Below are 27,424 nucleotides of genomic sequence, written 5' to 3' on the forward strand. Positions count from 1 at the left end.
TCCCCGTGTTTGCGAGGGTCTCACCCCTACAACCCAGAAATGTACAGTAGGTGGATTGGCCACGCTAAATTCCCCTTAATTGGACAAAATTAATTGGGTACTCTAAATTTATTTTTAAAATGATAATTTCATCCCAACATCGCTCCAATATTGGCACTGCACATGCTCCAGATCACAATGCCCAGCGACTGATTGACGGCACCTCCGGACCAATGGGAATAGGGGGCAGGGCTTGAGGACCGACCAGAAGCAGCTGCTCCTCCGACCAATCAGTGAATGTGGGGGCGGCGCTGGGCCTGGATCTTCCTCATTGGCTGGAACTCTGCATCATTTTGAAAGCTGATTTCATAGAATTTACAATGCAGAAAGAGGCCATTCGGCCCATCTGCACCGACCCTTGGAAAGAGCACCCCAGGCCATCCCACACCTCCACCCTATCCCCGCAACCTCATTTAACCTTTTTGAACAGTCAGGGCAATTTAGTATGGCCAATCTACCTAACCTGCACATCTTTGGATTGTGGGGGGAAACCGGAGCACCCGGAGGAAACCCACGCAGACATGGGGAGAATGTGCAGACTCCGCACAGACAGTGACCCAAGCCGGGAATCGAACCTGGGACCCTGGAGCTGTGCTAACCACTGTGCTACCGTGCTGTCTCAAACTCCAGGAGAAAACTGGACCTTTCTGTTTGTGGCTGTAAACAGATGAAACCCTGTATGTGTGGAGCAAACATTTCAACTTTTGTTACTGAAATGTGGCAACAAGATGGAACAATCCACAAACAATTCAGGGGCTGATTTAAAGGAATAACTAGGCCGTACTTGCATTACTGTCTGTGCGGAATCTGCACATTCTACCAGTGTCTGCGTGGATTTCCTCCGGGTGCTCCGGTTTCCTCCCACAATCCAAAGATGTGCAGGTTAGGTTGATTGGCCATGATAAATTCCCTTAGTGTCCAAAACAAAAAGGCTGGGTAGGGTTACGGGATAGGGTGGAGATGTGTGCTTAGGTAGGGTGCTCTTTCTAAGGGCAGTGCTGACTCGATGGGTCGAATGGCCACCTTCTGCACTGTAAATTCTATGGAGGGAATGTCACCATGGGAACAAAAAGTCCCTGGTTTCAGTTGGTGATTGGGGAGAAGGGTTAGGACAGGTGAGGGAGAAGGTTAATACTGTCATCATTCAGAACAACACAGACTATAAAGGAACAACTGAGGAACTTCTCTGTCCAATTTAATATTCACATAATATATTCAGAGACAGAATGACAGGAACTTGCAATCAGTTTGCAGATAACTCCGATATTTTCCATTCTTAAATATTTTGTCTTGAAAGATACCAAATGGGATTAAGCCAAATCTTTAAAAGGCAAATTCTTTGGTTCAAATCGCCACTGTGCTGTCAGTGGAAAGGGTTAACTTCTCTGCTCTCAAGGGTGTTGGAACAAACGTGCTCAAATGTGCACAACTGTGTTGACTTTACGTAACACCATTTTAAACTTTGTTTTCTCAATTCTTTTGGCAACTTTTTCTGCTTTGCCCAAATGTGTTTTCTCCTCTTTCTTCAGGCACTTTTCCAAATGACTCAAATAAAACTAAAGAAAAATAAAAGTAAAACGATCAGCTTTCACAGGTAACCAAAGCTTCAACCTTCTTAGACCAAAAAGACTTAAAGAGGTGGAGCTTCCAAAAGATTGTGAAACCCAATGCACAACGATAAGGCTGAAGTTTAACTTAAGAGAATCCAACTTTTCTCTGCCTTTTACAATTGTACAAATAAATTGCAATTCATACTTAAAGATTTACTTTCACTCAGTAATTATGATAAGAAGTCTTACAACATCAGGTTAAAGTCCAACAGGTTTGTTTCAAACACTAGCTTTCGGAGCGCAGCTCCTTCCTCAGGAAGAAGGAAGGGGCAGTGCTCCGAAAACTAGTGTTTGAAACAAACCTGTTGGACTTTAACCTGGTGTTGTCAGACTTCTTACTGAGCTCACCCCAGTCCAACGCCGGCATCTCCACATCACAGTAATTATGATGTGGAGATGCCGGCGTTGGACAGGGGTGAGCACAGTACGAAGTCTTACAAACCTGAGGAAGGAGCAGCGCTCCGAAAGCTAGTGACATCGAAACAAACCTGTTGGACTTTAACCTGGTGTTGTAAGACTTCTTACAGTAATTATGATGTTACTTTTCTCAGCACAGACTCCTTAGATAAAATCTCAATTGTTCACTTCTCTTGTAGCTGGTGTGTGGAGAAGATCATGTTCACTATAGACATGTCAGCACAGAAACCGCACTGTGCTTCTGGACACACTCAGTCTGCAAGTAGATGAATCTTGTAAACTTGACCCTCATGAAGGTCTTCCCAGTGATGCTAAGGAGTGAGACATCCCTGTAGTTGTTGCAATCTCCTCTGTCACTGCTGTTTTTATAGGTTATGATGATTTTAGCATCATACACATGGAATTGTTCCGACTTCCCAACAGAGGAGGTCATGAAGGTGTGACAGTTGATGGAATTTTGTGTTTGAGGAGTTCAGCTGGAATTCCATCCTTGCCGGGCACCTTTCTGCTTGCTCAGCAATCAATGGCCTTTTCCAGCTCAACCATGACAGGAAGCTGCAGGAGAGTCAGACAGCGACTGGGAGATGTCCGTCTGACGGAGCACAGCTGTCAGTCATGTTCAACCCAGCGGGACATCTGTTTACATCTGTCAGGATGTCACTCTCTGAGATTTCAGGGAACAACTTTGGTGATGGTCAGACCCAGAGCCCTCTTCTTCCCAGCACACACAGATTTCTGTTACCTTTTTAATATAAATTTAGAGTAACCACTTATTTTTTTCCAATTAAAGGGGCAATTTAGCATGGCCAATCCACCTAACCAGCACATCTTTGGGTTGTGGGTGTGAGACCCATGCAGACATGGAGAATGTGTAAACTCCACGCAGACAGTGACCTGGGGCCGGGATCGAACCCGGGTCCTCAGCGCCATAGGCGGCATTGCTAACCACTGAGCCACTGTGCAGCCCGAGATGTCCATTATCACAGGCCGTTTGGAGTTATTGACGTTGGCTGATCCAGTGTTTATTTGCACAATCTCTCCATGTTTTACACAACTGTCTTGACTACTTTCAAGTGATGCCTTGTTCTCGGTGTTGGGTTTATGTTGTACATCAGGTCGGCTTTGCTTTTTGCTTCAATGACAGATGTCATCTCTGCTGAGGGGCTCTCAAACCAGTCTGTGTTGTGGGTTCCACCGTTACCTTCGAATCCTGTAGGATCGTTACAGTGCAGAAGGAGGCCATTTGGCCCATCGAGTCTGCAGCGACCCTCTGAAAGAGCACTCAACCTCGGCCCACTCCCCCGATCTATCCCCTAACCCTGGCTGCTGCTGCTGTGTCAGAAATCATTGAACACAGTGACTTCCAAGTTTCATCCATGTCAATGTTGATTGATGAAGTTTTTGTTGATGTGCCTGTGAAATATTTCAGTTTAGTTTAATGCTCCTTGATAATGTAATTTCACAATGGACATGTTACTGTGAGGAATGTGAGAGTCAGTAACAATTGTCAGCAAGGATTAATCAGCACTTTCTAATTGGAGATGTTAATCAGTGGAACCTTTCAAACTCTGAATTGTAGATTTTGTATCAAACGTCATTTAGGACGATCCTGTTAAAGAGTTCTTAAATGAAGGAAAATATCAGACTGTGTGCTTTGAAAATGGGACATCGCAGCCTTGAAAATTAGTGACATCTTAAAATATTAAACTGCAGCCAGTTCTATGGTTTGTTAACATCAGCAGAATCAAACCAGATATGGTCAGACCATCAATGCTGGATGTGATTAACAGCAGCATAAACAGTAAAATCCAATCCCTGCACTCACTTGCCAACTTGCTGATGTCGCAGCTCATATTGTGACTGAGTGAATCCCTTCCCACAGCGTCGATGGTCGGTCTCGGCCCTTTGTGAATTTGTTGGTGTGCACTGAAGGTGGATGATTTCCTGAGTGTCTTTCCAATGAAACTACAGCTGAATAGCTTCTCCATAGTGTAACTTCACTGGTGTCTGAGCAGACTGGATGATTGAGTGAATTCCTTCCTGCACACTGAGCAGGTAAACGGTCTCCCGGTGTGAACACGATTGTGTACACTGAGATTAGATAAAGACGTGAACCACTTTCCACAGGATATGGATATCTGAGGACTGAGTAAATGTGTTGGTGTAACATGAGTCTAGCTGACTGAGTAAATCCCTTCCCACACACAGAACAGGCGAACAGCCTCTTCTCAGCATGATATCGCTGGTGTAACATGAGGCCAGCTGATTGAGTAAATCCTTTCCCACATTCCGAGCAGGTGAATGGTCTCTCTCCTGTGTGAATATGCGGTGGGTTTCCAGCAGGCATCGATAATTGAATCCCTTCCCACAGTCTCCACATTTCCATGTCTTCATCATCCAGGTATCCTTGTATCTCTCCAGTTCGGACACCCAGTTGAAGCCTTGTCCATACAGAATACATGGATGTTTCCTCCTCCACACGAATAGTGCAGGCTGTGTATTTGGTTCAAGCACTTTGCGCAGTCAGTGTTCTGGAACACTGTCACTCAGATGTGTCTGTGTCTCTGTGCTTTCCCAATCACATTGCTGTTCGTACTGTTCTCCCACAGATAGAACAGACAAACATTTCTCAACTAGAACATTTCTCCTTCACATTCAATGGCCGTTGATTAACAGCTACTCATGAAGCCATTAACTCCGCCAAATGCTGTTGTAATATTTGGTTGAGTTTCCAGTCTTTGAATTCTCCCCTTTTAATCCCCTGTAAAAGGAGTTTACAAAATCCATCGCTGTCAGTACAAAATAGACATTTAGAAAAGTCAATTCTAGTTTCGCTGGAATGTTTGTTCAATTCTTGTTCCCCCAAAGCTGTAAATCCCAGTCCCACACACTCTCCCTGTGCTGAAATCCAAATCCATCTCACCATTTCTTTCCTCCACTCCCAGTTTTCTCGCTCCCTCTCCTCTGCCTGGGTTCAGTTCTCCAGCTCCTGTCTGCAGACTGCCAATAAAACCAATGGGTCTTATTGGGGGGTTGGGGCCTCCAGCGGGTGTTTGTAAATCCTCCCCACCCACCTGCCAGGGTTTCCTTCCTTCCCAGAGATCAGAGTCCTCATTGATTTGAGTGCAAAGTGAACACTCTTATTTCTTGTCCTCCTCCCCCATCCTCTGATGTGAACCATCCTCCAGTGTCTGAAGCAGGATGGTGCCCGTTAACCTGGGCCTGTTCCCAGGTTGCGTTTTGTACTTTAACCTGGTGTAAGACTTCTTACTGCGCTCACCCCAGTCCAACGGTGGCGTCTCCACATAATGATTGTGAAGGGTTTGCTCCAGCTCACAATGCCCGGGGAGTGATTGACGGCTGCTCCGGACCAATAATGCGAGGGCTCGGGACTGGCAGACCGAGTGGGAGCGGCTGGTCCTCCAACCAATCGCAGTGAATGAGGGGCGGGGCTGAGTCAGGATCTCCCTCATTGACTGAGAATCTGCATCATTCTGAGTTCTTCCCATTGGCCGCGGGTTCCACAACCTCATTTCTTGCCTGAGAGGTGTTGACCAATGGGAAGATTTGAGGACCGGATGGACTTGGTCCTCCAGCCAATCAGACTGCGGGCTGTGTGTGAATTACGACTGAGTTTACGATTGAAATGTCTTCCTGAGTCAAACCTCGGAGTAAAACACTTTGTTTCCACTTCAGCGGACTTTAAAAAAAAATTCCATTGCCCGTTCTACAGAACTGTTACAAAAAGCAACAACAAACGTTAACCCTGTTTCTCTCGCCACATGTGGTACAGTCGGTACCACTGCTGCCTCACAGCGTCAGTGACCAGTGTTGAATTCCGGCCTCGGATGACTGTGTGGAGTTTGTGCATTCGCCCCGTGTCTGTGGGGGTTCCCTCCGGGTGCTCCAGTTTTCTCCCATGTGCAGGTTTGGTGGATTGACTATGCTAAATTGCCCCTTAGTGTCCAAAGATGAGATGGGTTTACGGGGCTAGGGGAAGGGAAGTGCACCTGGGTGCGGTGCTCTTTTGTGGGGTAGGTGCAAACCCGATGGGCTGAATCGCCTCCTTCTGCACTGTAGGGATTCTCTGATGCTGTCAGACCCGCTGGGTTAATGTCGCATTTACTGTTTTCAATCTACATTATACACATTTTTAATCCACTAATTATATTTATTGAACCACTGTACCATCAACTACTCGGAGCAGTGTGTTGATGTTTCAGCTACTTTGTAGGATTTTCGCTCTCACAGTCTGATGGGTCTGTCTGGGGGTATTTCCCTGGTACTGTCCATGTGTTTGGGTGTTTGTGTATTTTAGGGAACATGTAGAACTTCCTTCGTTCTGCCCGTTGTCCCCTCAGATATTCCCATCTGTTTTTGGTTAATGTGTCTGGGGTCTGAGTTCTTCTAGTCTGTCTCCAATTCTCCTTCCTGTCTCGGGCATATGGGTCAAGGTAGCTTGGTGTTGTGATTCGTGTTGTTTACTTGTCTGTCTGTCTCCAGCAGGTATTGTTGTCTCTCGATAATGATTGTGCTGATACCCTTATCTTCTGGTCTGATGAACATATCCGTGTTGGATCCAAGCTCCCGGATTGTCTGTCTTTCTCTCCGGGTAAGATTCTGTTTGTCTCTTGTATTTCACTGTGACAGGGCAGAGACCCGATTGAAGGGATTCAAACATGGGAGTTCTGGGAAAGATGGGCAAGGATTTGGGAGGTGACAACATGTTCAAAGAGTTTGGAGAGGAGAGGGAGGTTGAAGATGGGGCAGTAATTTGTAAGGATGGCAGGGTCAAGGGTTTGTTTTATTGAGGGGGTGATGATGGCAGATTTGAAGGACAGAGGGACAGTAGCTGAAGAGAGAGAAATGTTGACAATATCCATGGACACAGGGTAGTTGGCTGATCAGTAGCTCAGTGGGAATAGCGTCGATGGAGCAGGAGCTGGGTCTCATGGACAACAGAAGAACATAAGAATTAGGAACAGGAGTTCATCTGGCCCCTCAAGCCAGCTCCGCCATTTAATGAGATCATGGCTGATCTTTGTGGACTCAGCTCCGCTCTCCGGCCCGTACACCATATCCCCGAATCCCTTTATTCTTTAGAAAGGCATCTATCTTTTTCTTAAAAATGTTTAAAGAAGGAGCCTCAACTGCTTCACTGGGCAAGGAATTCCAGAGATTCACAACCCTTTGGGTGAAGAAGTTCCTTCTACACTCCGACCTAAATCTACCTCCCCTTAGTTTGAGGCTATGCCCCCTAGTTCTGCTTTCCCCGACCAGAGGAAACAACCTGCCCGCATCTATCCTATCTATTCCCTTCAGAATTTTATATGTCTCAATAAGATCCCCCTGCATCCTTCTAAACTCCAATGAGTACAGTCCCAGTCTACTCAACCACTCGTCATAATCTAATCCCCTCAACTCTGGGATCAACCTAGTGAATCTCCTCTGCACTCCCTCCAGTGCCAATATGTCCTTTCTCAGGTAAGGAGACCAAAACTGAACACAATACTCCAGATGCGGCCTCACCAACACCCTATACAATTGCAGCATAACCTCACTAGTCTTGAACTCCATCCCTCTAGCAATGAAAGACAAAACTCAATTAGCCTTCTTAATCACCTGTTGCACCTGCACACCAACATTTTGCGACTCGTGCACCAGCACACCCAGGTCCCTCTGCACAGCAGCATGTTTTAACATCTTACCGTTTAAATAATAATCCATTCTGCTGTTATTCCTCCCAAAATGGATAGCCTCACACTTGGCAACATTGAATTCCATCTGCCAGACCCTAGCCCAGTCACCTAACCTATCGAAATCCTTCTGCAGACTTCCGGTATCCTCTGCCCTTTTTGCTTTACCACTCATCTTAGTGTCGTCTGCAAACTTTGACACATTGCCCTTGGTCCCCAACTCCAAATCATCTATGTAAATTGTGAACAACTGCGGGCCCAACACTGATCCTTGAGGGACCCCACTAGTTACAGGTTGCCAACCAGAGAAACACCCATTTATTCCCACTCTCTGCTTTCTGTTAGTTAACCAACAAGATGAGCTCTGAGAGGGCATGAGGGGAGATGGGAGAGAAACTCGAGAAAGATGTGGGTTCAGGGCTCGGGAAAGGATGAAATTTAGAGACAGTTTGGTCCGGTGGACTCTTGGAAGGGAGGGAAGCAGCAGAGGCAGCTGATCGGATTTACTCAATCTCTGTCACAAAGAAGCTCCACAAGCTCCTCACACTTCTTGTTGGAGGTGAGGATGGAAGAGACAGGGGAGAGCGAGAGTACTTCAAAAGGAACTAACTTGTGTCAAAGATATTGAAATGTTTCAAGACTGCGTATTTAACACAAATCTAATTTATTTGACTTTTAGCAAATATATTAGCCCCTGTAAATGGGCTGGAGTTTGTTATCAGCAGAAAGAGACCCAAATGAACATGGTTCAGTCCTGAATGTGAGGAACAGTAAAATCCAATCACTGTGGTTACTTGTGGCCTCGTTGGTGACTCAGCAGGTAGGATGACTGAGTGAATCCCTTCCCACAGAGGGAGCAGGTGAATGGCCTCTCCCCAGTGTGCATTCGCTGGTGCTTCAGCAGGTTGGATGACTGAGTAAATGCCTTCCCACACTTGGAGCAGGTGAATGGTCTCTCCTCACTGTGACTGTGTCGATGAATTTCCAGCTTGGATGGGGAAGTGAATCCTTTCCCACAGTCCCCACATTTCCACGGTTTCTCCTCAGTGTGACTGCATTTGTGTCTCGTGAGGTCTGATGATCGACTGAATCCTCGTCCACACACACAACACGTGTACGGTTTCTCCCCACTGTGACCAATGCTTTTTTCGTCCATGATCAATGATATTCAGCAACGATAAATTGAGGACTCTGTCAGATCCTGATGTGACGCTTGGTTTGCGTTTCCGGACTTTGAAGCCTCCCCTTCGAACACCTTGTAAAACTGATTGAAAACAGAAAATAGGGAGTGAGAGAGAACCCACAAAAACACAAAGGCAGATTGTGAAATTGAGCTGAATGAATCTGGTCATTTGTGGGGAAAAAGTGACCGTGAAAACTGCTGGATTGTCATAAAAACCCAACTGTCCTCTTTGGGAGGAGAGAGAAAGAGGTGAAGAGGGATTTTGTACATCTACAAGACATACTAAGAGAGTAGTTGGCAAAGCAACTTCGATCTTGAGCTTCATAAACAGTAACATTGATACCAAAACTATACTTCTGGTGGCACAGTGGTTAGCACTGCTGCCTCACAGCGCCAGGGACCCGGGTTCAATTCCGGCCTTGCTAAGTGTGGAGTTTGCACTTTATCCCCGTGTCTGCGTGGGTTTCCACCCGGTGCTCAGGTTTCCTCCAACAGTCCAAAGAAGGGCACCTTAGGTGGACTGGCCTTGATAAATTGCCCCTTAGTGTCCAGGAATGTGCAGGTTAGGTGGGGCTATGGGGTTACAGGGACAGGGTAGGAGTGTGGGCCTAGGCAGGGTGCCCTTTCAGAGAATCACTGCAGACTCGATGGGCCGAATGGCCTCCTTCTGCACTGCAGGAATTCTATGGTTCTAATTCTATGCTATGAATCTTTCTAAAGCTCTGGTCACTACTCTTCAGGAAGAATGTGAAGGTTCTTGGAGAAGGTGCAGAGGAGATTTACCAGAATGGTTCCAGCAAAGGAGGTTGAGGGGAGATTTGATTCAGGGACACAAGATTATGCCAGATTTCCATCGGGTGGACAAAGAAACTCTGTTTCCATTCACTGATCGTACAAGCAGTCGGGACACAAATTTAAAGCTTTGGGTAAAACCTGGATTGAACAATACAAGATCCTGAGGGGTTTTGACAGGGTGGATGTGGAGAGGATGTTTCCTCTTGTGGGAGAATCTGGAACAAGGGGGTCACTGTTGCAAAGTGAGGGGTCACCCATTTCAGATGGGGATAAGGATTTTGTTTTCTCTTGAGGGTTGCAAGACTGGGGGTGGCACAGTGCTTAGCACAGCTGCCTCGTGTCGCCAAGGACCCGGGTTCGATCCCGGCCCCGGGTCACTGTCTGTGTGGAGTTTGCACACACCCACAAATCCAAATTAATGGCAGTACGGTAGCATTGTGGATAGCACAATTGCTTCACAGCTCCAGGGTCCCAGGTTCGATTCCGGCTTGGGTCACTGTCTGTGTGGAGTCAGCACATCCTCCCCGTGTCTGCGTGGGTTTCCTCCGGGTGCTCCGGTTTCCTCCCACAGTCCAAAGATGTGCAGGTTAGGTGGATTGGCCATGATAAATTGCCCTTGGTGTCCAAAATTGCCCTTAGTGTTGGGTTGGGTTATGGGGATAGGGTGGAGGTGTTGGTCTTGGGTAGGGTGCTTTTTCCAAGAGCCGGTGCAGACTTGATGGGCCAAATGGCCTCCTTCTGCACTGTAAATTCTATGATCTATCAAAGATGTGCAGGGTAGGTAGATTGGCCACGCTAAAATTGCCCCTTAATTGCAAAAAATGAATTGGGCTCTCTAAATTTATGTTTAAAAAAAACAGGGCAATAGAGTAGATTCAGTAAGGATGTTCCCAATAGTGCGTGTGTCCAGAAATAGGGGTCACAGTCTGAGGATACGGGGTAGACCATTTTGGATAGAGACGAGGAGAAATGTCTTCACCCAGAGAGTGGTGAGCCTGTGGAATTCGTCGCCACAGGAACTAATTAAGGCCAAAACATTGCATGTTTTCAAGAAGTAGTTAGATACAGCACTTAGGGTGAAGGGGACCAAAGGATATGGGGGGAAAGCAGGATTAGGCTATTGAGCCTAATCAGCTCTGATCGTAATGAATGGTGGAGCAGGCTCGAAGGGCCAAATGGTCTCCTCCTGCTCCTATTTTCTACGTTGCTCCGTATCTCTGCATGTAAATGGTCCAGGAGGTATGAGGAAGAATGTTTTTACACAGCCAGTGGCAATGACCTTAAACTTGCTGCCGATGACGGAGTTTGGAAATAGACAAAATAAATGATTTTTTTTTTTTTTTAAATTGGATAGAAACCTGAGAGAAATAAAGCTGTGAGGATACAGAGACAGAGCAGGAGAATGACTCTGACTGGATTGCTCCAGATAATAATAATAATATTTATTGGTGTCACAAGTAGGCTTACATTAACACTACAATGAAATTACTGTGAAAATCCCCATCTCGTCACACTCCGGCTCCTGTTCGGGTGCACTGAGCGAGAATTCAGAATGTCCAATTCACCTAACAAGCACGTCTTTCGGGGCTTGTGGGAGGAAATCGGAGCACCCGGAGGAAACCCACAACAGACACGAGGAGAACGTGCAGACTCCGCACAGACAGTGACCCAAGCCGGGAATCAAACCCGGGTCCCTGGCGCTGTGAAGCAACAGTGCTAACCACCGTGCCGACTAGAGAGCTAGCATGGACTCAATGGACCGAATGCCCTTCTCTGCCCTTTTTTTTATTTTTTAAAGTAAATTTAGAGTACCCAATTCATTTTTTCCAATTAAGGGGCAATTTGGCGTGTCAATCCACCTAGCCTGCACATCTTCAGGTTGTGAGGGCGAAACCGACGCAAACATGGGGAGAATCTGCAAATTCCACACGGACAGTGACCCAGAGCCGGGCTCGGCCCTGTGAGGCAGCAGTGCTAACCACTGACGTGCTGCCAGCTGACTGAATTTTTTGTCTAATCTCGCCTTGTAATTTAACCCCGGGGGTTCAGATATCACTCGGGTAAATCTGTGCTACACTCCCTCTGAGGACATTCTATCCTTCCTCAGGTTTGTTGCCCAGAACTGAACACAGTTCCCCAGGTTTGGTCTAACCAGGGTTTGTGAATCTCGGGGCTTTTCCAGTCACACTGAGACCTGAAATCTTCCCTCACAGACAGAACAGACAAACCTTTTACCTTCCACACCCAGATGCTGCTGATATTCAGGTACTAATGTATCGAGTGATTCCGTCAGACCGCGATGTAACGTTTGGTTTGTGTTTCCCGTCTGTTAAACCTCCACTTCCAGTATCCTGTAAATTTACAGAAACCTCACTGTCAGTTTAGGATCGAAATTCACAACATTCTCTCCTCACCAACTTTGATTAATGTATTCCTGGAGGTTTAATCACATGACCTGTCCCCCATCCTCCAGCCATTAATCGGTCAACACATCCATCCTTGTGACACTCTGCCTTCCTCGGCCAATTGGGAAGCAAAAGGACTCATTACCTTACAGGACAGTGTTTGACTAGGGCAGCATGGTGGTGCAGTGGTTAGCACTGCTGTCTCACGGCACCGAGATCACAGGTTCGATCCCGGCTCTCGGTCACTGTCTGTGTGGAGTTGGCACATTCTCCCCGTGTTTGCATGGGTTTCACCCCCACAACCCAAAGATGTGCAGGGTAGGTGGATTGGCCACGCTAAATTGCCCCTTAATTGGAAAAAATGAATTGGGCACTCTTAATTTATTTTTAAAAAGGACAGTGATTGACTGTCAGTCAATTAACCTTTATCCCATTTTCAATATTTTTATATCCACTGAAGAGAAATGTTCAAAAATCTTTTTTACTGTCCGAATGATTTTCCAGAGACCCAAAATTAATATTTTTACTGTCCTAATCATGTTCCAGAGTCACAAAAATATTTTTGACTGTCCCAATGATTTTCCAGACACCCAGACATGAATCTCACCAAGGCAGAAGGTAAAATTTTAATTCATTGAAAATTTACTGATGACCATGAAACGATTGTCGATTGTTGCAAAGACCCATCTGGTTCACTCCTGTCTTTCAGTGAAGGAAATCTTCTATCCTAAAATGCTCTCTGAGATGCCCTCAGTTCAAGGGCAATTAGTGATGGGCAGTGAATGCTGGCCCAGCCAGCGACACCCACATCCCGTGAATGAATAGAAAAGAAAACTGCCGTCCTTACCTGGTCTGGCCGACACGATTCCAAACCACAGCAATGTGGTTGATTCTTTAAATGCCCTCCGAGATGGCCGAGCAAGCCACTCAGTTCTCGGGAAATTAGGGATGTGCAATAAATGTTGGCCCAGCCAGTGACTCCCACAAATGATTAAAATAAAATCCTGGAGACTCCAGTCAGTCAATCCGGAAGATTTGGCATCTGGTGCAGGCTCGCAGCGCATAATAATAATAATCACTTATTGTCACAAGTAAGCTTCAATGAAGTTCCTGTGAAAAGCCCCTAGTCGCCACATTCCGGCACGTGTTCGGAGAGGCTGGAACGGGCATTGAACCCACGCTGCTGGTCTTGTTCTGCATTACAAGCCCACTGTGCTAAGCCAGCCACTTCCCTGCGGCTCCTTGTCCTCTGTAAAGATGGCGGCCGGTAACCCGGGCCTGTCACCGCTCAGCTCTCTCTGTTCGGTGCTGTCTAAGACCGGGCCATTAACATTTTCCTCGGGAGTTGAAGCCTCCACGGGGTAGTTATGAAGCCTCCCGGCTCACTCCGCAGCTTCTATCGCTCCCCGGCCACCCACCGGCTCCAATCCTGAAAGTCGCTCGATTGTTTCTTTCCCGCTCCTCGCATCGTCAGCGACAATCTGAACTGCGCCTGCACTGGACACAGCCCGAACAGCGCATGTGCGAGGAGCTTCTGTCATGTGGATAGAGCACATTCTCAGCTGCTACTCATGTTGGGTAATAAACCCACCATTGAAATGGATATTTTTGATATAAATTATGCTTCGCAAACTGACTATGCTTACACACAAAGGTCGATAACTCCAGGTCCCGATAACCCGAATGGTGCTGTCAGAATTCAATATGAGGATTGGTTTTGAGTTTCCCGTCTTCGACTCCCTTTCTAAGCCCCTGTGAAAGAAGTTTACAAAGGCATCACTGTCAGTCCAGTCATGAAATTCAGGAAAGGCGAACTTTCTCCTGGTTTGAGTTTGCTGTGTGTAAATCCTCCCCTACAAATCCCCTGTAAAAGGAGTTTCCAAAATTAATCGCGGTCAGTCCAGGATAGAAATTCACAACATTGTCCCCTCCTGCTCCCTGGTCCAGGATGACCGCTCATGCCCCCCGCTGCACACTGACCCTCTTGTCATCAGCAGTGATTTGAGGGTGGTGTCTACTCATGGTTGTGAGTTTCTACCTGGGTCTTCATGTGGCTGAACAGAGCCGCAGAGCTTTGGACACATGGGGCAGGATGACTAATAAGACAGTGAAATCCAGAGACCAGGATTGTCTTCCTTTTCTTTCCATCTCCGCCACCACTTTGCCTCATCAATAAGACATTGGGACTCAAAGACAAATCCAGTTTTTTTTTATTTTTATTAAATATTTTATTGAAAATTTTTGGTCAACCAACACAGTACATTGTGCATCCTTTACACAATATTATAACAACACAAATAACAATGACCTATTTTATAAACAAAAAATGAATAAATAATAAATAACAAAAAATGAAAACTAGCCCTAATTGGCAACTGCCTTGTCACAAGTAACACTCTCCAAAAATATAATTTAACAGTCCAATATATAATTATCTGTAGCAACGACCTATACATACTATACAGTATATATTAACAACCCTGAGAGTCCTTCTGGTTCCTCCTCCCCGCCCCCCCCCCACACCGATCCTGGGCTGCTGCTGCTGCCTTCTTTTTCCCATTCCGTCTATCTTTCTGCGAGGTATTCGACGAACGGTTGCCACCGCCTGGTGAACCCTTGAGCCGACCCCCTTAGGACGAACTTAATCCGCTCTAGCTTTATAAACCCCGCCATGTCATTTATCCAGGTCTCCACCCCCGGGGGCTTGGCTTCTTTCCACATTAGCAATATCCTGCGCCGGGCTACTAGGGACGCAAAGGCCAAAACATCGGCCTCTCTCGCCTCCTGCACTCCCGGCTCTTGTGCAACCCCAAATATAGCCAACCCCCAGCTTGGTTCGACCCGGACTCCTACTACTTTTGAAAGCACCTTTGTCACCCCCATCCAAAACCCCTGTAGTGCCGGGCATGACCAAAACATATGGGTATGATTCGCTGGGCTTCTCGAGCACCTCGCACACCTATCCTCCACCCCAAAAAATTTACTGAGCCGTGCTCCAGTCATATGTGCCCTGTGTAATACCTTAAACTGAATCAGGCTTAGCCTGGCACACGAGGACGACGAGTTTACCCTGCTTAGGGCATCTGCCCACAGCCCCTCCTCGATCTCCTCCCCCAGCTCTTCTTCCCATTTCCCTTTTAGTTCATCTACCATAGTCTCCCCTTCGTCCCTCATTTCCCTATATATATCTGACACCTTACCATCCCCCACCCATGTCTTTGAGATCACTCTGTCCTGCACCTCTTGTGTCGGGAGCTGCGGGAATTCCCTCACCTGTTGCCTCGCAAAAGCCCTCAGTTGCATATACCTGAATGCATTCCCTTGGGGCAACCCATATTTCTCGGTCAGCGCTCCCAGACTCGCGAACTTCCCATCCACAAACAGATCTTTCAGTTGCGTTATTCCTGCTCTTTGCCACATTCCATATCCCCCATCCATTCCCCCCGGGGCAAACCTATGGTTGTTTCTTATCGGGGACCCCCCCAAGGCTCCAGTCTTTCCCCTATGCCGTCTCCACTGTCCCCAAATCTTCAGTGTAGCCACCACCACCGGGCTTGTGGTGTAGTTCCTCGGTGAGAACGGCAATGGGGCTGTCACCATAGCCTGTACGCTAGTCCCCCTACAGGACGCCCTCTCTAATCTCTTCCACGCCGCTCCCTCCTCCTCTCCCATCCACTTACTCAGCATTGAAATATTAGCGGCCCAATAATACTCACTTAGGCTCGGTAGTGCCAGCCCCCCCCTATCCCTGCTACGCTGTAAGAATCCCTTCCTCACTCTCGGGGTCTTCCCGGCCCACACAAAACTCATGATGCTCTTTTCAATCCTTTTAAAAAAACCCTTCGTGATCACCACCGGGAGGCACTGAAACACAAAGAGGAATCTCGGGAGGACCACCATCTTAACCGCCTGCAACCTCCCTGCCATTGACAGGGATACCATATCCCATCTCTTGAAATCCTCCTCCATCTGTTCCACCAACCGCGTTAAATTTAACCTATGCAATGTGCCCCAATTCTTAGCTATCTGGATCCCCAGGTAACGAAAGTCCCTTGTTACCTTCCTCAACGGTAGGTCCTCTATTTCTCTACTCTGCTCCCCTGGATGCACCACAAACAACTCACTTTTCCCCATGTTCAATTTATACCCTGAAAAATCCCCAAACTCCCCAAGTATCCGCATTATTTCTGGCATCCCCTCCGCCGGGTCCGCCACGTATAGTAGCAAATCGTCCACATACAAAGATACCCGGTGCTCTTCTCCTCCCCTAAGTACTCCCCTCCACTTCTTGAAACCCCTCAACGCTATCGCCAGGGGCTCAATCGCCAGTGCAAACAATAATGGGGACAGAGGGCATCCCTGCCTTGTCCCTCTATGGAGCCGAAAATATGCAGATCCCCGTCCATTCGTGACCACGCTCGGCACTGGGCCCTGTACAACAGCTGCACCCATCTAACACACCCCTCTCCAAAACCAAATCTCCTCAACACCTCCCACAAATAATCCCACTCCACTCTATCAAATGCTTTCTCGGCATCCATCGCCACTACTATCTCCGTTTCTCCCTCTGGTGGGGCCATCATCATTACCCCTAACAACCTCCGTATATTCGTGTTCAGCTGTCTCCCCTTCACAAACCCAGTTTGGTCCTCGTGGACCACCCCCGGGACACATTCCTCCATTCTCATTGCCATTACCGTGGCCAGGACCTTGGCATCTACATTTAGGAGGGAAATAGGTCTATAGGACCCGCATTGTAGCGGGTCCTTTTCCTTCTTTAAGAGAAGCGATATCGTTGCTTCAGACATAGTCGGGGGCAGTTGTCCCCTTTCCTTTGCCTCATTAAAGGTCCTCGTCAGTACCGGGGCGAGCAAGTCCACATATTTTCTATAGAATTCGACTGGGAATCCATCCGGTCCCGGGGCCTTTCCCGCCTGCATGCTCCTAATTCCTTTCACCACTTCTTCTACCTCGATCTGTGCTCCCAGTCCCACCCTTTCCTGCACTTCCACCTTGGGAAATTCCAGCCGATCCAAGAAGCCCATCATTCTCTCCCTCCTATCCGGGGGTTGAGCTTCATATAATTTTTTATAAAATGTCTTGAACACTCCATTCACTCTCTCCGCTCCCCGCTCCATCTCTCCTTCCTCATCCCTCACTCCCCCTATTTCCCTCGCTGCTCCCCTTTTCCTCAATTGGTGTGCCAGCAACCTGCTCGCCTTCTCCCCATATTCGTACTGTACACCCTGTGCCTTCCTCCATTGTGCCTCTGCAGTGCCTGTAGTCAGCAAGTCAAATTCTACATGTAGCCTTTGCCTTTCCCTGTACAGTCCCTCCTCCGGTGCTTCCGCATATTGTCTGTCCACCCTCAAAAGTTCTTGCAGCAACCGCTCCCGTTCCTTACTCTCCTGCTTCCCTTTATGTGCCTTTATTGATATCAGCTCCCCTCTAACCACCGCCTTCAACGCCTCCCAGACCACTCCCACCTGGACCTCCCCATTATCATTGAGTTCCAAGTACTTTTCAATGCACCCCCTCACCCTTAGACACACCCCCTCATCTGCCAATAGTCCCATGTCCATTCTCCAGGGTGGGCGCCCTCCTGTTTCCTCCCCTATCTCCAAGTCCACCCAGTGTGGAGCGTGATCCGAAATGGCTATAGCCGTATACTCCGTTCCCCTCACCTTCGGGATCAATGCCCTACCCAGCACAAAAAAGTCTATTCGCGAGTAGACTTTATGGACATAGGAGAAAAACGAGAACTCCTTACTCCTAGGTCTGCTAAATCTCCACGGGTCTACACCTCCCATCTGCTCCATAAAATCTTTAAGTACCTTGGCTGCTGCCGGCCTCCTTCCAGTCCTGGACTTCGACCTATCCAGCCCTGGTTCCAACACCGTATTAAAATCTCCCCCCATTATCAGCTTTCCCATCTCTAGGTCCGGAATGCGTCCTAGCATCCGCCTCATAAAATTGGCATCATCCCAGTTCGGGGCATATACGTTTACCAATACCACCGTCTCCCCCTGTAGTTTGCCACTCACCATCACGTACCTGCCCCCGTTATCCGCCACTATAGTCTTTGCCTCGAACATTACCCGCTTCCCCACTAATATAGCCACCCCCCTGTGTTTCGCATCTAGCCCCGAATGGAACACCTGCCCCACCCATCCTTTGCGTAGCCTAACCTGGTCTATCAGTTTCAGGTGCGTTTCCTGTAACATAACCACATCTGCCTTAAGTTTCTTAAGGTGTGCGAGTACCCGTGCCCTCTTTATCGGCCCGTTCAGCCCTCTCACGTTCCACGTGATCAGCCGAGTTGGGGGGCTTCCTACCCCCCCCTTGTCGATTAGCCATCACCTTTTTCCAGCTCCTCACCCGGTTCCCACGCAGCTGTATCTCCCCCAGGCGGTGCCCCCCCCGCCCATCCTCTCCCATACCAGCTCCCCCCTCTCCCCAGCAGCAGCAACCCAGTAATTCCCCCTCCCACCCCCCCCCCCCGCTAGATCCCCCGCTAGCGTAATTACTCCCCCCATGTTGCTCCCAGAAGTCAGCAAACTCTGGCTGACCTCGGCTTCCCCCCGTGACCTCGGCTCGCACCGTGCGACGCCCCCTCCTTCCTGCTTCTCTATTCCCGCCACGATTATCATAGCGCGGGAACCAAGCCCGCGCTTCTCCCTTGGCCCCGCCCCCAATGGCCAACGCCCCATCTCCTCCACCTCCCCTCCTCCCCCCATCACCACCTGTGGGAGAGAGAAAAGTTACCACATTGCAGGATTAGTACATAAAACCCCTCTTTGCCCCCCACATTCGCCCCACCACTTTGTTCGAACGTTCTTTTTAATAACCCGCTCATTCCAGTTTTTCTTCCACAATAAAAGTCCACGCTTCATCCGCCATCTCAAAGTAGTGGTGCCTCCCTCGATGTGTGACCCACAGTCTTGCCGGTTGCAGCATTCCAAATTTTATCTTCTTTTTATGAAGCACCGCCTTGGCCCGATTAAAGCTCGTCCTCCTTCTCGCCACCTCCGCACTCCAGTCTTGATAAACGCGGATCACCGCGTTCTCCCATTTACTGCTCCGAGTTTTCTTCGCCCATCTAAGGATCATTTCTCTATCCTTAAAACGGAGGAATCTCACCACTATGGCTCTGGGAATTTCTCCTGCTCTCGGTCCTCGCGCCATCACTCGGTATGCCCCCTCCACCTCCAACGGACCCGCCGGGGCCTCCGCTCCCATTAACGAGTGCAGCATCGTGCTCACATATGCCCCGACGTCAGCTCCCTCCACACCTTCAGGAAGACCAAGAATCCTCAGGTTGTTCCTCCTTGTGTTGTTTTCCAGTGCCTCCAACCTTTCCACACATCGTTTCTGATGTGCCTCCTGCGTCTCCGTCTTCACCACCAGGCCCTGTATATCGTCCTCATTCTCGGCTGCCTTTGCCTTCACGACCCGAAGCTCCCGCTCCTGGGTCTTTTGTTCCTCCTTTAGCCCTTCGATCGCCTGTAATATCGGGGCCAACAGCTCTTTCTTCATTTCCTTTTTGATCTCTTCCACACAGCATTTCAAGAACTCTTGTTGTTCAGGGCCCCATGTTAAACTGCCACCTTCTGACGCCATCTTGGTTTTTGCTTGCCTTCCTTGCCGCTGTTCTAAAGGATCCACTGCAATCCGGCCACTTTCTCCTCCTTTTTCCATCCGTATCCAGGGGGGATTCCCTTCTGGTTTACCGCACAGTGTTTTTAGCCGTCAAAATTGCCGTTGGGGCTCCTATCAAGAGCCCAAAAGTCTGTTTCACAGGGAGCTGCCGAAACGTGCGACTCAGCTGGTCATCGCCGCACCCGGAAGTCGACTAATCCAGTTTGATGGACAAGTTGTCTCCATTCTGAACAATGGGGAACAAGCTCCTCCCACTCATTGTAACATCGCCCCGACAAAGAGACAAATGCGCATGCGCCCTGATGCACATTAAACAAAGCTGGCGGCCATTAACCCGAGCCAAACATGAGGAGCTGCAGCCCCGCTTGGTGCAAATGGGGTCCCGGAAACTTTTTCCCGAAGATTGCAGCTTGCAACAGCTTTACACAACGTTTCTGCCCACCCCCGAGATCTCTCGCTCCCTCCATATTGTTAAACGCCTCTTACCAATTTCGGATTTAAGGAGGCGCTCTTCTCCTTCGCCATGACCCACACTGCACATGCTTCAATCACAGCCCCGCCCCTCATTCACTCCGATTGGTTGGAGGACCTGCCGCTCCCAGTCGGTCCTCCAGTCCTGCACCTCCTCCTCCTATTGGTCTGGAGCCGCCCTCAATCACCTGGCATTGTGATGGTTCCAGATGGCGAGAGCGGCCACAGGCTCAGGCTGACTCGCTGATTGTCCAATAATAACAGTGAGAGTCTCAGTGGGACAATCAGACAATAACAGTGGGGATGGGGCCCAGAGGATAACCAGCAAAGGATTCACTCACTTTGAGAGAAACAAACACAGTGTCTGTTCCAATAATAAGAGTCAGGCTGCAGTGTGTGAGTGAACACATCATTGGATCCAATGTAGAATCATTGAATCTCCTCAGTACAGAAGGAGGCCATTCGTCCCATTGAGTCTGCAGCAACCCTCTGAAAGAGCATCCTACCTTGGCGAATTCCCCACCCTATCCCCACAACCCCTCCCAGTGACAATTTAACACAGCCAATCCATGTAACCTGCACATCTGTGGACTGTAGGAGGAAACCAGAGCATCCGGAGGAAATCTGCGCAGACACAGGAAGAATGTACAAACTCCACACAGACAGTGACCCAAGGTCAGAATGAATCATAGAATCTACAGTGCAGGAGACCATTCGGCCCATCGAGTCTGCACCTGCATTACCTGATCTGGCCAACTCACTGGAATGTGGTTAATTCTGAATTGCACTCTGAAATTTCGTAGTAAGCCATTCAGTTTAAGGGCAATTAGGAATGGACAACCAAGCTGGTCTTGCCCGTGACACTCACATCCCATAAAGAATAGAGAAAATCAAAGGGCTGTTTCCAGTGCCGGTTTCCAAGGAATCAGTACTGGGCCCTTCACTCCTGGTTACATCATTGATTTGAGAGTAAATGTGGGAACATGAACAAGAAGTTTACCTGTGACACAAAAATGATTAAACACTTGATAGTGAGGAAGAAAGCTGGAGGGAAAACAAGGCAAAGGATTACATGATAAATGGCAGGACAGGACTAGTTAGGCCAGAGCTAGTTTCCTGTGTACAGGAAGATTGCACTAGAGAAAGTACAGAGGGGATTTAACGACATCAGCCAGAAATTAACAATGTTTGCTCTGAGGAACGTTTGGATAAACTGGGGCTGTTTTCTTTGGAACAGAAAAGACTGAGGAGAGACCAAAATTAAATTATGAAAAGCAGCCTGGCTGGCTCAGTCGGTAGAGCATGGGAGTCTTAATCCCAGGGCCGTGGGTTAGACCCACGTTGGGCGCTTCAGCTTCTTTAATCTGAGAACATTGAGCTGAACTGTTTTATGGGTGGCACAGTGGTTACCACTGTTGCTTCACAGCACCAGGGTCCCGGGGTTCAATTCCCACTTAGGACACTGTCTGTGCGGAGTCTGCACGTTCTCCAGTGTCTGTATGGGTTTCCTCCCACAAGTCTCGAAAGACGTGCTTGTTAGGTGAATTGGACATTCTGAATTCTCACTTTGCATACCTGTAGCGCACAAAGACTCCGAGAGACGAATAGAGTGAAGTCGATGAGGCTTTATTAAGCGTGTCTGTTCCCCCGCAGCTCGGTAGTAGACTGGCCTGCGGGGGAGGACTCCAGCTTCTTATACTCCGCCTTCAGGGCAGAGCTAGAGGTCAACGGCCAACCAGGACCCGGGATCTGTCAGCCAATGACATTAGGGCTTCCAGTCCCACATGACCCCTAATACATACTACCACATTCACCCCTTGTCAAAAATGAACCCGGCGGGGTGATGCTTCGCATGGTGGTAAGGGTTTACAGGGCTGGTCCTGGGAGGAAAACATTCATGTGGCAATACAGTATGTACAATTTTGTCCTGTTTCAACTATTTACCGAAGGTATCGGGAGAAAAAGCAAAATGTTCTTGTGAAAAGTCCATATATTGATTTAGATCGACGCCACGAGTCGGTCGGGCGGTCTGGTCGTCCGTGTCGATCGCCTCGGCCCCGGTGGTGGTGGTGGTGTTTGTTCCGGTGTTGTCGTCTCCGGGAGCCTTACGGTTTCAGCTTGGGCTTTATTCTTGGTCGGGCCTGGGGGGAGGGGGACTGATCCTCCTGGGAAGGGGGCGGTCGCGGGGTGCGGCGGTGGCAGGAAGGGGGGGGGGTTGGGTGAATGGTGTCGGGGGGGGGGGTGTGTTGCCGGCGGGCACCAGATCTCGCAGGGAGACCGTGTCCTGTCGGCCGTCGGCGTACTCCACGTAAGCGTACTGCGGGTTCGCGTGGAGGAGGTGAACCCTTTCGACCAACGGGTCCGCCTTGTGTGCCCGCACATGCTTTCGGAGCAAGATGGGTCCTGGGGCCGCCAGCCAGGTCGGCAGCGACGTTCCAGAGGAGGACTTCCTAGGGAAGACAAGGAGACGCTCATGCGGCGTTTGATTAGTGCTCGTACACAATAGCGACCGGATGGAGTGGAGAGCGTCCGGGACGATACAAGATCTCATAGTTGAAGGTGGAGAGCTCGATCCTCCACCTTAAGATCTTGTCGTTTTTGATTTTGCCCCGCTGTGCATTATCGAACATGAAGGCTACCGACCGTTGGTCGGTGAGGAGAGTGAATCTCCTGCCGGCCAGGTAATGCCTCCAATGTCGCACAGCTTCCACTATGGCTTGGGCTTCCTTTTCCACTGAGGAGTGGCGGATTTCTGAAGCGTGGAGCGTTCGGGAGAAAAAGGCCACGGGTCTGCCCGCTTGGTTAAGGGTGGCCGCTAGAGCTACGTCGGAGGCGTCGCTCTCGACCTGGAAGGGGAGGGACTCGTCCATGGCGCGCATCGTGGCCTTTGCGATATCCGCTTTGATGCGGCTGAAGGCCTGGCAAGCCTCTGTCGACAGGGGGAAGGTCGTGGTCTGTATTAGAGGGCGGGCCTTGTCTGCGTACTGGGGGACCCACTGGGCGTAGTATGAAAAGAACCCCAGGCAGCGTTTCAGGGCTTTTGAGCAGTGCGGGAGGGGAAATTCCATGAGGGCGCGCATACGTTCGGGATCGGGGCCTATTATCGCATTGCGCACTACGTAGCCCAGGATGGCTAGCCGGTTGGTGCTAAAAACGCACTTGTCCTTGTTGTACGTGAGGTTCAAGGCTTTAGCGGTCTGGAGGAATTTTTGGAGGTTGGCGTCGTGGTCCTGCTGGTCGTGGCCGCAGATGGTTACATTGTCGAGATACGGGAACGTGGCCCGCAACCCGTGTTGATCAACCATTCGGTCCATCTCCCGTTGGAAGACCGAGACCCCGTTTGTGACGCCAAATGGGACCCTTAGGAAATGGTATAATCGCCCGTCTGCCTCGAAGGCTGTGTACTTGCGGTCACTTGGGCGGATGGGGAGCTGATGGTAGGCGGACATGAGGTCCACGGTGGAGAAGACTTTCTATTGGGCAATCCGATTGACCATGTCGGATATGCGGGGGAGAGGGTACGCGTCTAGTTGTGTGTACCTGTTGATGGTCTGGCTATAGTCTATGACCATCCTTTGCTTCTCCCCTGTCTTCACTACTACCACCTGTGCTCTCCAGGGACTATTGCTGGCCTGGATTACGCCTTCCTTTAGTAGCCGCTGGACTTTGGACCGAATGAAGGTCCGGTCCTGGGCGCCGTCTGCTCCTAGTGGCGACGGGTTTGCAATCCGGGGTGAGGTTCGCAAACAAGGACGGGGGTTGCACCTTGAGGGTTGCGAGGCCGCAGATAGTGAGTGGGGGTATTGGGCCGCCGCATTTGAAGGTAAGGCTCTGTAGATTGCACTGGAAGTCTAATCCCAGTAATGTGGGGGCGCAGAGTTGGGGAAGGATGTGTAGCTTGTAGTTTTTGAACTCCCTCCCCTGCACCGTTAGGGTAACTATGCAGAAACCTTTGATCTGTACGGAGTGGGATCCTGCAGCTAGGGAAATCTTTTGTGCGCTGGGATAGGTGGTCAAGGAACAGCGTCTTACCGTGTCGGGGTGGATAAAGCTCTCCGTGCTCCCGGAGTCGACTAGGCATGGTGTCTCGTGCCCGTTTATTAGCACCGTTGTCGTCTGGAGTGTCCGGGGCCGAGCTTGGTCGAGCGTTATTGAAGCGAGACGTGGTTGTAGTAGTGGAGCGTCTTCCTCGAACCCCGTGGAGCCGTCGACACTGGGGTCCGTTGTTGCCGCCCAAGATGGCGTCGGGGATGAACAAAATGGCTGCCCCCATACATCGCACGTGGCTGGGGGTCACAAGATGGCGGCGGGGGTGGACAAAATGGCCGCCCCATGCGTCGTACAGGTCTGGGGTGGTCCAAGATGGCGGCGCCCTTCCTCCCCTCGTGGTGGCCGGGACCCAAAATGGCGGCGTCTGCGGGTCGCACATGGGGCGCTGGGGGGGTTGGGGAGCGTTAGGAACGCGCGGGGCTCCCTCATCTCTGGGGACAGCAGTGGTCGGGACCCAAATTGGTAGCGCTGGCGGGTCATACGTGGGGCGTGGGGGGGGGGGGTTGGGGGGCGTTAGAGCCGTGCAGAACTCCCTCTTCTCCGGGGAGAGCGGTGGTCGGGACCCAAAGTGGTAGCGTAAGCGGCGTGCAGGGCTCCCTGTTCTCCCGGGACTGCGGTGGTCGGGACCCAGAGTGGCTGCGCCTGCGGGTCGTACATGGGGCGCTGGGGGGGGGGGTTGGGGAGCGTAAGCGGCGTGCAGGGCTCCCTGTTCTCCCGGGACAGCGGCGACCTCGCGGGACCGGCACACAACCGCGAAATGGCCCTTTTTCCCGCAGCTCTTGCAGATTGCTGCACGGGCCGGGCAGCGCTGCCGGGGGTGTTTCGCCTGGCTGCAGAAATAGCAGCGGGCGCCCCCGGTGCGACTTGGTGTTTGGACCGCGTAAGCCTGTGGGGTGCCCGGGGGGGTGGGGGGGTGGGGGGGGGTGCGTTTGTCGCGACGGGTACGTACGGAGCCCAATGGGCTGCCGCGCGGTCGGGGCCGTAGGCGCGGGTATTACGCGCGGCCACGTCTAGGGAGGCTACTAGGGCCCGTGCCTCTGAGAATCCTAGTGACTCTTTTTCTAGAAGTCTTTGGCGGATTTGGGAGGAGTTCATACCTGCCACAAAAGCATCGCGCATTAACATGTCCGTGTGTTCATTTGCGTTCACCGAAGGGCAGCTGCAGGCTCGTCCCAAAATTAGTAGCGCGGCGTAGAATTCATCTATCGATTCTCCGGGACTTTGCCGTCTCGTTGCGAGTTGATAGCGAGCGTAGATCTGGTTTACTGGGCGGACATAGAGACTTTTCAGTGCTGCAAACGCCGTCTGGAAATCCTCTGCGTCTTCGATGAAAGAGAAAATCTCCGTGCTTAACCTCGAGTGCAGGACCTGTAGGTTTTGGTCTTCTGTGACCCGGCCGGTGGCCGTTCTGAGGTAGGCCTCGAAACAAGTCTGCCAATGCTTGAAAGCTGCTGCCGCGTTCACTGCGTGGGGGCTGATCCTCAGGCATTCCAGGATGATCCTGAGCTCCATAGTCCTTTTTAGGCACGCTTAATAAATTGTAGCGCACAAAGACTCCGAGAGACGAATAGAGTGAAGTCGATGAGGCTTTATTAAGCGTGTCTGTTCCCCCGCAGCTCGGTAGTAGACTGGCCTGCGGGGGAGGACTCTGGCTTCTTATACTCCGCGAGGTCAACGGCCAACCAGGACCCGGGATCTGTCAGCCAATGACATTAGGGCTTCCAGTCCCACATGACCCCTAATACATACTACCACAATACTCGAAGAGATGCCAGAGTGTTACTACCAGGGGATTTTCACAGTAACTTCATTGTAGTGTTAATGTAACCCTACTTGTGACAATAATAAAGATTATTCTAAATGTATAAAATTCTGGGGGATCATGGTGGCACAGTGGTTGTGTGCCTGCGTGCTGGGGACCCGGGTTCGATCCTGGCCCCGGGTCACAGTCTGTAAGGGATTTGCACATTCTCCCATTGTCTGTGTGGGTAGGTGGCTTGGCCAAATTAAATTGCCCCTTGATTGGAAAAAAATAGAAATTTACATTTTTTTAAAATTTTGAGGAATCTAAATAGATTGGATAGGAAGGTCCTATTCCCTTTGGTTGAGGGATACATATAAAAGGGGGCAGAGATTTAGGGGGGGACGAGGAGGTTTAGAGGGTGGTGAAGATCTGTGGCATGCTGCTGAAATGATGGCAGAAACCCTCATAACATTTAAAAAGTATTTAGATAGACATCTCAATTGATGTAACTTAAAAAGCTACAGACCACAATCTGTAAATTGAGATTAGGCTCAATACTTACTTTGTAGCCACGATGAGCTGAATGAAATGCAACACAAACAACAAACTTTAATAAAATCTGTGAGAGTAACTCTCACCACTAAGAAGATCAGCAGTTTGCTAAGTTTAGCGGCCAAGTATGCTAATGCGGTAATTTTAAAATGTACCTGCACACATAAGAGTACAACAGCAAATTATTTAACTTCCCCAATGTGATCGGTGTAATTAGTCTCAAATTTAACCCGGAATGGTCATTTAAATTTTCCCAGTCACTCTGATATCTGAAATCTTTATCCACGGACAGAACAGACAAACCATTTTACCTCCCAATGATATTCAGGTCCTGATGAATCGAGTAAGTCTGCCAGATGATGATGTGATGTTTGGATTGAAGTTCCCGTTAGTAAATCCTCCTCTTTCGAAAGGAATTTCCAAAGGAATTTCACTCTCAGTCCAGGAGAGAAATTCACAAGATTTTCTCTTCCGGGTCCTGGAGGCCGCGCATGCGCCCTGCTGCACCTGAGAAAGATGACGGCCGCGCATGCGCCCTGCGGCATATCGCCCCCGAATCAGATGACAGCCGTTAACAGGGGCCGATCAGAGAGAAAAGCGCCGATGCGGCCGCCCCATTCAGTACAGACACCGAACTGTGTCAAAAGTGCCTGAACCAATTTATCAGCCTGAGTAACGTAATGGAATAATGGCGGATAAGACTACCCGGAATGCCGGGGGCGGATGAATACGCCCTATCTCCATCACAGTAGCCAGAACGCGCAGGCGTCAGAATGTCCCGCCCCCGGAAGTAGCCTCTCTGT

The 27,424-nt window shown here is 49.7% G+C and overlaps 1 protein-coding gene, 1 long non-coding RNA gene and 1 other non-coding gene across 8 annotated transcripts in view; 2 read left to right on the plus strand and 1 right to left on the minus strand.

Moving 5' to 3' along the window:
- LOC140418996 (uncharacterized) overlaps positions 1-27,424 on the plus strand; it is a 56,883-nt gene that overhangs the window by 17,822 nt on the left and 11,637 nt on the right. The window contains exon 3 of one of the 3 annotated variants that reach the window (XM_072502716.1): positions 6,570-6,678. The gene's annotated coding sequence lies outside the window, so the exon portion shown is untranslated. Of the gene's footprint in view, positions 1-6,545; positions 6,679-27,424 lie in introns of those variants that run through there. The other 2 variants (XM_072502718.1, XM_072502717.1) reach the window with 2 other exon arrangements.
- On the minus strand, positions 1,202-27,271 carry LOC140419004 (uncharacterized). 4 transcript variants are annotated; one of them, XR_011945464.1, is made up of 4 exons: positions 26,933-27,271; positions 13,792-13,897; positions 11,976-12,091; positions 1,202-1,595 (listed from the first exon to the last, which is right to left on the minus strand). It is a non-coding gene; the product is annotated as an uncharacterized lncRNA (long non-coding RNA). The 4 variants fall into 4 exon arrangements; XR_011945465.1 differs by lacking the exon at positions 1,202-1,595 and adding an exon at positions 8,410-9,026; XR_011945466.1 differs by lacking the exon at positions 13,792-13,897 and having other exon boundaries at positions 26,933-27,268.
- On the plus strand, positions 21,553-21,623 carry trnak-cuu (transfer RNA lysine (anticodon CUU)). Its single transcript has one exon. It is a non-coding gene; the product is annotated as a tRNA-Lys (tRNA).

Source organism: Scyliorhinus torazame, chromosome 5, assembly GCF_047496885.1.
Source record: "Scyliorhinus torazame isolate Kashiwa2021f chromosome 5, sScyTor2.1, whole genome shotgun sequence".
In the NCBI taxonomy this organism is placed as follows: Eukaryota; Metazoa; Chordata; class Chondrichthyes; order Carcharhiniformes; family Scyliorhinidae; genus Scyliorhinus; species Scyliorhinus torazame.